Source organism: Gopherus evgoodei, chromosome 18 (assembly GCF_007399415.2).
Source record: "Gopherus evgoodei ecotype Sinaloan lineage chromosome 18, rGopEvg1_v1.p, whole genome shotgun sequence".
Taxonomy (NCBI): domain Eukaryota; kingdom Metazoa; phylum Chordata; order Testudines; family Testudinidae; genus Gopherus; species Gopherus evgoodei.
The window spans coordinates 13061694-13074348 of record NC_044339.1 but is presented as its reverse complement, the minus strand read 5'-3'; the positions used below and the strand labels follow the sequence as shown (position 1 = coordinate 13074348).

The following is a 12655-nucleotide window of genomic DNA, read 5'->3' as shown; positions in this document are numbered from 1 at the left end:
GGCACCGGATTCTACGGCCCGTGTGGGACCGGGATCGACGGTGCCGACGCCATCGGTGCCGCAGCAGGTGTCGGTGCCGGGCGATCCGACGTAGACGAGCCCTCTGGCTGCGGTGCCGCTGGCACGGAAGCAGCAGGAGCAATACGCTCAACCACGGCGCGTGCCGGGGAGCCGTCAGGCACCGGATTCCACGGCCCGTATGGGACCGGGATCGACGGTGCCGACGCCATCGGTGCCGCAGCAGGCGTCGGTGCCGGGCGATCCGACGTAGACGAGCCCTCTGGCTGCGGTGCCGCTGGCACGGAAGCAGCAGGAGCAATACGCTCAACCACGGCGCGTGCCGGGGAGCCGTCAGGCATCGGATTCTACGGCCCTTATGGGACCGGGATCGACGGTGACGACGTCATCGGTGCCGTAGTAGGTGTCAGCGCCGGGCGATCCGACTAGACGAGCTCTCTGGCTGCGGTGCCGCTGGCACGGAAGCAGCAGGAGCAATACGCTCAACCACGGCGCGTGCCGGGGAGCCGTCAGGCACCGGATTCTACGGCCCTCGTGGGACCGGGATCGACGGTGCCGACGTCGTCGGCGCCGGGCGAGCCATCTTAGACGAGCTGTCTAGCTGTGGTGCAGCTGGCACAGAAGCAGCAGGAGCAGTAAGCTCTACCACGGCGCGAGCCGGGGAGCTGCCAGGCACCGGATTCCCTGGTCCTGGGGGACTGGAATCGTAGACTCTCTCGACCTCGGAAGAAGGGAACGGTGCCGAGTCGACATCGGTGCCGGCGACGGTCGGTGCCGGAAGGCCTTGGTGGTACCGGCGGGGTCCGGTGCCGAGGAGGCGCTTCTGCCCGCCGCTTGAACATCGCTCCGCGCCCAAGGTGGAGGGGCAAGTGAAAGTCCCGCACCTTTTTGTTCTCGGCTTAAAAGCCTTGCAAATGGGGCACTTATCTGTCAAGTGTGATTCTTCAAACAGGAGTCATGTAGATCTCTCTTCGGCCGCGGCTTCTGGTAAGCCGGGCCCCTTTTGAAAATCCGGTGAGCCATGCATGGCTCCGGCACTGGGCTCATGGAAGGGGCTACTTCCTGAACCCCGCTAACTAAACTAACCATGTTAGCAAGGAAAACACGTATAACCATACAAATATATATATATAAAAGTGTTATAACTGCATAATTATATACGAGAAAACGAGTAGCTAGGGAAGTGGAGGTCAGCTAAGCCGCGCTCCACTGTTCCAACGACCGACACGGGCGGTAAGAAGGAACTGAGGAGCGGGTGGGCCGGCAGGAGTATATATGGAGCGCCATGGTGGCGCCACTCTAGGGGGCGACCTGCCGGCCCACTGAGTTGCTAGGGTAAAAGTTTTCCGACGAATGTGCACGCGCGGCGCGTACACCTAACTGGAATGGATATGAGCAATCACTCGAAGAAGAACTTTAAATTATTCCAGCTTGAAAACGCAGCCCATGGTACTAACTGCAACCATGAAATCAGGAGCCTCAAAAGATGCAATGTCCCTTACATCAAGCTTCTGAAACTGCTTAAGATTAAGAAAAGGACATTCAGACTTTTAAAAAGTTTTTTGAGAAATAGAAAAACTGGTTCTGTGATCTGAAATCTCTTAAAACAGGCTACAATAAATTCTTGTTATTGACTACTACTCCCAGCACTGAAAATACCCCAAAACACAAAAATGCTTTCGCTGGCATGTTCAGGCTGGGGCTTGAATCTGAGGCATTTCCTGAATGAGTCAATCATCCAGGTAAGAAATTATTCCAACTCCTTTATTTCTTAAAGCAGTTACCATCATTCTGCCAACACAAGGTGATATGATGCAAGTCCAAAGAGAAGAGCATAGCAATGAAGATGTCAATTGACCAAAGAAATCAGTGATGGCAAGGGTCTACAGCAACACACTGATAAATATCCTATATGTTGAGAAAGCCTGGACAATTCTCCTGGGTTAACTGCTAAAATAAACTCTTGGTTGATGCCATATAAGGTTTATTTTGGGCAACAAACCAATTTAGCCATTTTAAATCCAAACCTGGACAGTTCCTGGGGGCATCTCTGAAACTGTAAAGCCAAAGAATAACCCTCTATCGCACATGAAGATATTGATATGCCGCCTCTTCAGATAAGAGGCAGTGGAGAGAATAGTTTCTGTATGGTGAAACATTGGTGACTATAATAAGAACATAGAGCACAGATCAGAATTTTATTTTCATAGCCTCTCAGGATTCATTAAACCCATCCATCTGCGGTTATCCTTATCCACTGTCTCAAACTCTCGAGGACACAATCAGGGAAGGTAAGTACAGATAGCAAGGGAAAAGAAGGCTATGCAAAAACTTGGTTTTTAGAATTTGGTTACTGTTTCTCTCATTCCTGGGATAGGAGAACATCATTGCCATTTCCCTCTCCTCTAAAACCAGAAGGCTATTTTGATTCAAGATTCGGAGCAGAGATGTATCGTAAAAGGACACAGACTGTTCTATTTTTGGTTTTAGCCAAATGAGGAAGGGAACATCCATGCTAGATATAAATTAGCAAGCAATTACACAACCCACTACCTTACACTGAAAGGTAAGGATACCAAATGGAATCTCATACAGAGACAAGCAAACCAACATCTTAAAACAAACAGCAAGTCTTGCCACCACTGCAGGGATACATAATGTAGAGGTCTGAAGGTGCCTTGGGTGGCTGCTATAGTTTATATAAGGCCTGAGTTCCACGAGATAACCAGAAAGGAGCTATCGCTTCTCCCTGCTGGTTTAGTCCTCAAGCCATTCTAACAAGGCATGTGATCAGCACAAGTATACGGCAGTTTCTAATTGAGATGTGGCTAGATCCAATGACCTTTTAAATTCCACCTTCACACATTTGTCAGTAATGCCCTTGCTGACTTCTATAGACAGAGATAACATTTCTTCCCCCAGTGACAAGAGCAGAATCTACTTGCAGTGAAATGCCCCCTAAGACAGACTTAGCTGTAGATAACCTATATATTTTCCCCAGGAGCAGATGGCATGCAATTTTATATCAGGATTAGCCCCAACTTTTATAAATGACATGCTCAACAGCCAAGTGACTGCAAAGCAGCTTCGTCAGCTTTTCCTTCCTCTATCAGGAGCGGAAGCTCATCTTTCACTTAGAAAAAGTCAGCCTCGTAACCTCTTCAATATTGATACAGTTTATGGCCCTCCGCATTAAGTTACCTTACAGACTCTGCTGGAGGGTGAGAACCTTCCTCTTCATTCAATGGTGAAAAATATCCATTTTGGGGAAACTGTGTTTTACTGACAGGATTTTTAAGCCAGCACCACCGAAGTCCAGCTAATCAGACACCTGCTGCCAAGATCATGCTGATCTGGGAAGGGGAGATAGATGGCAGAAGCAGCCTTAACCAAACCTGGCCAGTTTTTTTCCAGCTGCTCAAGATAAAGAACCTAGGTATCAAGCTGCACACATGATCCCGGGTGAGAATGAAAACAGAATTTAAAATCTCAAGTAAGGATTCAAGGGCCCATGCCTGACAGCAACAAAAGCTTCTCTTACCAAATTCATCTGTGTTTATATTGTCTGTTTCCTGAAGCATTCAAGTCATCTTCTCACCTTTGACTAAGGCTATGTCTACACTAGCTCTTTTTTCAGCAAAACATCTGTTGGTCAGGGAATGGGGAAGGGGGGGGAGACACATGCCTGCCCCACCTACGTTTCACTAACCGAAGCACCAGTGTGGACAGAGCTATGTCAACGTGAGATGCTCTCCCACCAGCATAGCTAACTTCTTATTTGCAGAAAACCGTACACCCTTGCCCCATCCCCTGCCCGCCCCTTCTCCGAGGCCCTGCCCCTCGCTCACTTTCATCGGGCTGGGGCAGGGGACTGGGGTGTGAGAGGGGTGAGGGCTTCGGCTGTGAGTGTGGGTTCTAGGGTGGTGCTGGAGATGAGGGGTTTGAAATGCAGGAGAGAGCTCCAAGTTGGGGAAGGGGATTGGGGTGCAGAAGGGGGTGAGGGCTCCAGATGAGGGTGCGGGCTCTAGGGTGGGGCCGGAGTTTGACATGTTGGAGAGCACTCCAGGCTGGGACAGGGGGTTGGGCTGTCGGAGGGGGCTCCAAGCTGAGGCAGGGAGTTGGGGTGCGGGACGGGATACAGGCTCCAGGGTGGGGTCAGAAATGAAGGGTTCAGGGTGTGGGAGGGGGCTCAGGCTGGGGCAGCGGTTGGGGCATGGGCGGAAGTTCAGGGCCTGGGCTCTGGGCCATCCTTACCTCAGGCAGCTCCCAGGAAGCAGCAGGCTGTTAAAAGTCCGCTTGGCAGCACAGGCAGGCTCCATACCTGGCTCCGCATGACTGCTAGCATCTCCCTCTGGCTCCTGGGTGGAGGGACAGCCATGTGGCTCTGCGTGCTGCCCACACTGCAGATGCCGCCCCCTCAGCTCCCATTGGCCGCAGTTCCTGGCCAATGGGAGCTGCTGAACTGGCACTGGGGGCAGGAGCAGTGCACAGAACCCCCTGTGGCCATCTCTCCGCCAGAGGGAGATGCTGGCAGCTTCCCAGGAGTCACAGGAAGCCTGCCTGCACCACCAACCGAACTTTTAACAGCCATCAGCGGTGCTGACAGGAGTCGCTAGGGTCTCTTTTCGACCAGCCATTCCAGTCAAAAACCGGACACCTGGCAATCCTACATAGACACAGTCTAAGGCAGCTGGGGCGGGAGGGGACCAGGAATAGTCTCAACATTTAAGATTACTGGTTAAATTGAGCCCTAATTGGAAGGTGCAGCTTTATTGGGGGATACTTATGCCAGAGCCAGGCTTGAACCGAGTGATTTAACGTGACTCACTTTGTAGAAGGACTAGACTCTGAATGAGAGCCAGCAATACACGGAATACAAACCGAACTTGGTCTGGTTGATTGTAAATTACCTTAAGGAACAGGTCAGACCTGCTTCCCACAGCTGGATTTTCTACTGTTATCACCAATCCAGGAAAAGGCAAAATTATCTACCAAAGAGAGAGAACATGCTGCTGTTCACCTGAGCCAGGTACTATCAGAGGTAACGTACTGGACAGAAGGCACCGAAGAATATCAGCTCTGTATGACACGCAAAAATGGAGGATACGAAACTTCAACAGGACTGCCTATTTAAGGACTACCCACAAGTAAAGACTGCAGGATCAGTGCCACAGTTACATTTTTTCATCTCAGATTACACTAGAGGAAAATAATAAGTGATATATGTAAGGTACAAGTGTTTTGTTGTATGCACAGGAAAATAAGTCTCTGCATGCAGGGCTATTGTTTATGAAATCAGAATGTATTCATATCAGCTTTTTATAGGACACACACATGCTTGGACAACCTTTCACATAAAGCAGAGTTTAGCTCAGTTTGCTTGTCCATCTGTAATCTAGTGCAGGAGCTGCCCGTCTACATTTTAAGTATTGTTAAAAGGCACACGATGAAAGCCTCTCATAAGCACTGCTCAACATCGTTCCACAAACAGATCACATTTCCTAGGATTCTCACAGAGAACAATTCATAATTTCAAAAATGTGGAGAGGATTAACTGACATCACCATGAAACAATACATCTGTTTTTATTTCTCCATGAAAAAAATCCACCACGTTAGAGTAGTCCTGGAATCACTGGATAGATAGAGACGGGAAATAGTTATAGGACCTTCAGTTGTGTAGAAGAAATCCAGAAGAGTAAGGTAAGGCAGGAACTACCAGCAAGTACCTAATTAAGATTAAACCATGGTTACCCCAGAGCAAATGCTCTATAAATTAATCCTTTATTACTTGAACAGTGATTCAAACAACTTTCAAGGTCCTTGGATATTTTATGCCTTTGCAATAAATGTCAACACATTCTCCCACACACATATGCACCCCTGCCCTCTAAAAACATCTTTTTGGCACAGTTACCACAAAAGAACGACAATTTAAAGATGGAAATGGATATCCCATATGGTGATGGAATCGTCTGGCAAAAGAACTGAAAAACTAAGAATGAACTTAAAAATCTAATTTCTAGAATAATGTATATATGTAGATACATGATTACATATACATTGCACATATTTAACAACTTTTTTTAAAGAAGGCACAAACATCTCCACATTCAGAAGCCATGCTGCGGCCCAATCACACTTTTAACTGAACATACCATGCAAACTGCTCAAAACTAATCTGCTTACTTAACATTATTCATCTGTCACAGATGTTGCAATGGGTTAAGCACTTTTAGCATTTTATACATAATTATGCTTGGATGATATCGAATCCATAAAACTAACACCATTACAAAAATATAATGTGCCATGGTTTTTTGTTCCCTAAAGTAAACTGTGCTAATACATCACGTATATTGCCAAAAACAGTAATTACACAGATGTTTAAAGCTGGATTAGGACAGTAGAAGTAAATACATTGAAAATCTTAGTGGTTTTTGGCAAGCTCTATGGCTTGGATTTGCAGTAATTTTACTCACTGGCAGCTTTACTCCCACTGTACACAACAACCGTCAAAGCAGCTGCTTCTGTCGTCATACAACAGAAAAACTCAGATTACAGCACCACAGGGCAAAGAGTATTAATTCCCTATGATACCAAGTCACTGTCTCATCCATAGGGAATTTCCTAGAAACTAACCGCTCAAAGAACAACAGTGTAAGCTAATGGAGAACATCCACATTCCAGCAACTGAGAGGGGTGTACAAAGAAAAAGAAAAGAATTGGTTTTGCGTTTAAAAAAAAAAAATTCAATTCAGGCGACAATGTTTTTACCCTTGCTACAACTGAAACGTAACATTTTGATAGTCACGACACCAGTCTGTGCTTAGACAAATTAGTTATATATACACAATCAGATAATTCCATTTATCCCTGTTCTGCACTGTCACACACAAAGGAAAGCTGAAGAAGGAAACAGGCATTCCGCTCTGGAATGCTGCTCAGAGCCTGTTTCATTACAGAGTAACCCGTGATATGAATGAATTCCCAGAAGACAGATTGAGATCCTAGTTAATCATGCTCGACACCGTACAGCATACCCCAAAGCACACAAAGTCACACTGAAGTTTGCAGAATGTTCCAGAGTTCAGCCTAACTAGCAAATAAGCTTATCCAGAATGCACAATAGGAAAGCATGGAGGAGGACTCTTTCCGACCCCTCAGTGTAATTACATCACAAATTTATGATAAAAAAGCAGCACCAGAGCCTCACCTTTAATCCAACGGAATACACAGCACGCAAACAATAGGAATGAGGGTCAGCATGCCTACTTGAGCCACAGACAAATAAGCTGCTGGAACGCACAAGAGTGCTAAGTCAAGACAAAACTGAGCCTCTCCTTGCAGACAAGATGTAAGTACCTGATGGTAGTAAAACCCCAGTAGCCCAAAACTGAATGTGTCAAGTCTCACCCAACCCCGGTATGTTGTTTTTCAAATGGCGGGGCCCTTTTGGATCAGTATGATTCACTTTAAATGACCTAACATATTATACTATAGCGTTTGTTCAACCTCAGTCAGGCAAATGTTGCCCATAAAACCTACTCAATTATAGATACCAGCTGCTTGGAAAATCCCAGAAACTGACCACAACTGTTACATGATGTGTAGCTAAAGAAACGTTATTGCAGCTCACCAATCACATGGCTGTCGCCAAAAAAGCAACACAGATTCTTCCCTAACAGTGGTCTTTCAACATCAACAGACTAGCGTGAACTTAAAAGATTTTCTTCTTTTGTTGTTGTTGGTTTTTTTGTTTTGTTTTTTTTAAGTGCAGACAGCCACAGACAGGCTTGCTTGAATGCAGTGGGGATTTAAAAGCAAACTTTGCTAAACTGATGTTAGGAAAGGAAGAGACTTTGGGATATCAAAGACTTGAAAGTCTAAAAATACACCCAAACCTTGTTTAACCAAACAAGAGCTTCAGAGTTGTTTACAAATCACACCAGCATTTTAGAAATGAGGAGGAGGTGATAAGAGTCAGGCAAGGGCTATACTAAGAACCCTTTGCCAGTATGGCTGTACTGGTATACTGCACTGGCAAAACACTCCTCATATGGATGCAATTTACACCAACAAAATAGAACTTTTGCTGGTATAGCTTTTACCAGCCCCAGCACCACCACCAAGCATCCCAAGGAAAATAAGCTAAGCTGGCAAAAGCAAACTTTTGCCAGTAAAACTGCATCTACACTAGGGGCTTCCACTGGCACAGCAGTGTTCGTCAGGCATCACTTCTCTTCACACCCCTGACATAGCTATGCCAGCAAAAATTTGTTGTGCAAAACTGGCCTTAGAAAGAGGGAGCAAGAGATAATTATTTTTCATGCAGCCTTCTTTAAAAAGCATTTACTGGGAGCACCAAAAACGTTCCTTTGGAATCAGTCAGTTTTCACGAATAAAAATACAGTTCAACCACTTTTTTAGATTTTGTTTTGCTTTTGAAACTATCATATGCATATTTTAAAGGGCATAATTTTCACTCAGACCTTGGTGGTGCCAAACCATAAATATATACCTAGAAAAAAAAACTTAACGAATTTCTTGGAAAGAGTTGTCACTGCACATGCAAATGTATTTGCATGTATGTTTATTTAGACTTTAATCAAAAAACTTGTTGGCACTTCTCTTATACATTAAAATACACAATACAGTGCAAAGGACTGCTCAACCCACCGTGATACAAACTAATAGGAAGAGGGTAAACTAAACACAAACTCTTCCAATTCTGAGTTCTCAGAAGTCTGCGGGGGGGAGAGGAGGGGATGGAGAGTGTTTTACAGGAAGTCCAGATGCTTAAAATCCATTTTGAAAACCTGAATACCTGATCCATCGAAAATAAAAGTATTTCTCAAAATAAGAATGGAATATAGAGTAAGTGGCTGCAGTATTTCTGCCTGTAGTCAGAATGGTCTGACACTTGCCACTCCAGTGGTTCAGTGCTTTGAAAATATTACCGAGTCTCCTCTTTTCATTCCCAATTCTGCCACTGGCTTACTAAGTGACCTTAGGAAATGAGCCTCGTGCCCATGTTTAGTCATCTGCTAAATGCTACTTATCTAACTCACAAGTGTGTCTGAACTTTAACTTTGCAAGATTACTCTGAAATCCTTAGATGAAAAGCATACAGTGAAGACAGTTTTAACAACACTGCCACATGACTAGAAAATGATTTTCTAACTCTATGTTCTTGTTTCCCAGGTTTCAATTCCAGACTCTTACTGCCAGGCTGGGATCACTGCAGAAGTAATACAGCAATTAAAATCCCAAGGAAGGCTAGGGAAAAAATGAATACCTTACATTGCAGTGTATGAGCAGCCCAGGCGAAGTCCTGATCTTGAAAGCACTTATGCGCACACACAAAACTTTATTCATGGTAGTAGTCCCATTGAGGTCAACACGACTATTCCTGTGAGTAAAAGGTTACATACGGGCATAAGTGTTTGCAGGCTTGGGAAATGAAAGTGGAAATTTAAAGGTTTGTGGGAGGGGTAAAAATTGTGAGATTTCACCCTCTTGAAAGAAGAGAGATCAATCACACAAACAGCATCTCCTGGTGTCTTTTATTGTCAAGGTGTTTTTTTCTTTGAGACCCTCAACTTGAAAGATTGCATTTATGTGTACTATTGTTAAAAGTAAGCTGCAATATTTCTAGGACAAAGATTAGAGAAAAATATCTTCCCCCTTCCCCCGTTTGCTTTGCACACCTGGGAGCATTCTGTGTTAAGTTATTATTGTATTTTGTTGGTCATCTGACACATCATCCTTCACCGCTCTGGCAGTCAGTCATTCACATGCAGGCTCTATCCCAGAACACAAACAGCATTTACAGAAACAGCACCAGGAGACTGAAAACAAAGAGGCAGGAGGATTGGGCCCAAAAATGACTGGTGATGCTGTTCCCAGGACCTTTCAAAAATACATTCTTAAACATAGCAGGGAAGTAGAAAACCCTTGTGACCATTTTTATATTTAAAAAAAAAAGATTAGGATTTTTCTCTTTTTTTAATTATAAGAGTGATTTTTAAAGGTGAGACAATTCCCAAAAACTCATGTTGATTGTATCTCTTTAAATAACCTTCTTCCCAAGAAGAGACCCCGTGTCACAAGTTTCAAACAAGAACATATATATATATATATGTTTGTATTCTATAAAAATGATATCTGAAAGTATAATTTATAATAGAAGTGCTGATGTGGTGTTCCAACAGAGCCACAACAGATACAGCTAAGGCCTTCGTTACCTAAAAGCTATAAATATTTAACAAGACAACCAAGCCAAAATCTGTTTGGATGAGCACTTGCTAGAATGAAGCATGTGGAAAATGTTCTGCTTCCTATCTCTTGGTAAGAGAGAGAGCTGTCTACAAGTTCGAGGAACAATAAAACGTTTTTATGGTTGTTAGAACAGAAATGCTCCAGAGCTGCAAATGGATATTAGTTCACAGGTCTGTGAGGATTACAGGAGGGGACATTGGCACCAAAAGCACCCGTGAAAAGAAAGATCTAGAAGAGGCAGCTTCTACAGTGATCAGAACATTGCCTCAACTAGAGAATTTTGCCATTCGTTGCTGTGTCCCATGTATATGAAATGCTTGCACAGTGCAGTGTTTCTAATCTGTCACAGGTTTCCAGAACCGTTACAATTGCACCCACTCCAGCCAAGTCTCAAGAATGCCTCTGCCCGAGAAGTTCAGTTTGAACTATTTCAGCGCAAGTAAAGCAGAAAGCACAGGTGCTGCAGCCAGATCGAGTCTCTCAGCTGAGTCCTGCCTTCTTCCTCTTCATCCTTCACTCTCAGTACAGACAGTTCAGAGCAGTGGCTGTCTCCTGGCAATGCCTGAATACACGGGTTCCAGGCAGGCCTGAGAGAAGCAGAGACAATATTCAATTCTGCTCAGTGCTGTTCCCATGTTCAAGGCAAGCCCAAAGAGCCAAGCAATAGGTTAGCCTCTGTTCCCCTAATACTACCCCTCTCTCCAGCCCAAGTAACTGAAGACACAAGATGGCTTAATTAAATCTTTATTTTTAAAAATTACATGAAAGAACGTCTAAACATTTTAAATAAAATCAAAAACAAACTCTAGAACTCAATACCTATGTGTCTGGGAAAAAAGTCACAGAAAAGAAACATTAGCAGACACCCAAGCTCACATTAAGAATTTAATAGCATTCAACCAATAAAGCAACATACATATTTTACTGGAGTCTGGGGCTTGCTTGGCAATGAAGTGGCTGCATCTACCTTTCCCCTCTCCTGGGATCCCAGCCTGGAATGTTTCCATACCTAGATCCTAGAGGGAAGCATACAAAAAGGAAACAGCTCAGCAACACCACATTAGAGGTTACAGAGGGAGAATAATAAAGTGCAAAAATATTTTGTCAACAGCATGCTCCTTACCTCCTCAAGCACCATCACCTGAAGATAGCAATGATGAGAACAGACTCAAGATCAAAGTCTTCCCTGCAATGATATAACTGCAGCTGATGACCTTTACTGTGGCATCTGCAGACTGTTACATTAGGGCATAGACCTTGCCTCTCAACACGTGAGGATCCATGGGTAGGACAGAACACTTGAAAGCAATCATTAGAACTAATCTAATACACCATAACGTCAACAGGGACAAAGATTTTATTACATATATGTCTGACAGGCACAAACAGTACAGATATTATCTACAATGCATTGTGCTGTCTAGTATGCATCTTATACCATGCCAAGTTCCAAGAAGCTATGCTTGGAATTCAGGTTCCACAAGGCACTAATACATAAATTTATGGACATGCTGCACCAGTTTAAACAACTGGGCTCGCTTATGTAGGCACATTGAATTGACAGAAGTGCAAATCATGCTCAAATGTTTGGCTGCAGCATTTGCATTTGCAGGGGTCAAACCTGAACAACCAGTGTGTGTAGTGAAGTATCAGAGGGGTAGCCATGTTAGTCTGGATCTGTAAAAGCAGCAAAGAGTCCTGTGGCACCTTATAGACTAACAGACGTTTTGGAGCATGAGCTCTCGTGGGTGAATACCCACTTCGTCAGATGCATGTAGTGGAAATTTCCAGGGGCAGGTATATATATGCAGGCAAGCTAGAGATAATGAAGTAGTTCAATCAGTAGTGTAGTGAAGGGAGCCTCCTTTGTGTATCATGGAGTAAAGGTATTAAAATACTGAAGAGATTTATTAGGAAGATTCTGGTGACTCCCCTGGTGAAGAATCAGCACTGGCCATGTTGGCTAAAAGTCATCATCTGTGAGGAAAAGGTGAGTTCCCGATTAGGGAAGCCATAGGTATCACAAACTTGAATCTGGATCCTGTTCCTGATCCAGTCAGAATGGAAAGGTTACCCACTTGAGCAAACTAGCTAGACTGTAGCTGTGTGAAGTCAAGACCTCCTGATAGCAGACAATACCCATGCCCCAGAAAATAATTCCACTTCAAAAATATTGATCAATTCCAAATAAATGGTAGAACAAAATGAGTTTCATTAGATACAAATTAATGTTTTTGGCAACTATCTTGGTACAATAATGCCTCATGTGAAACCAGGTAGGTGTAATTTGGCCTAGACCTACATAAGAAAGAAAATAGATTAAATAAAATTGAGAAGCAAAAACAGATACCAAGTTT

General features: G+C 44.2%; 1 protein-coding gene across 5 annotated transcripts in view; it reads right to left on the bottom strand.

Moving 5' to 3' along the window:
* Positions 1-12655, bottom strand: part of RERE (arginine-glutamic acid dipeptide repeats) — a 402767-nt gene that overhangs the window by 274042 nt on the left and 116070 nt on the right. Inside the window, exon 1 of one of the 5 annotated variants that reach the window (XM_030538002.1) lies at positions 11215-11233. The exons of the other annotated variants lie outside the window; for them this stretch is intronic. The gene's annotated coding sequence lies outside the window, so the exon portion shown is untranslated. Of the gene's footprint in view, positions 1-11214; positions 11234-12655 lie in introns of those variants that run through there. 5 annotated transcript variants of the gene reach the window in all.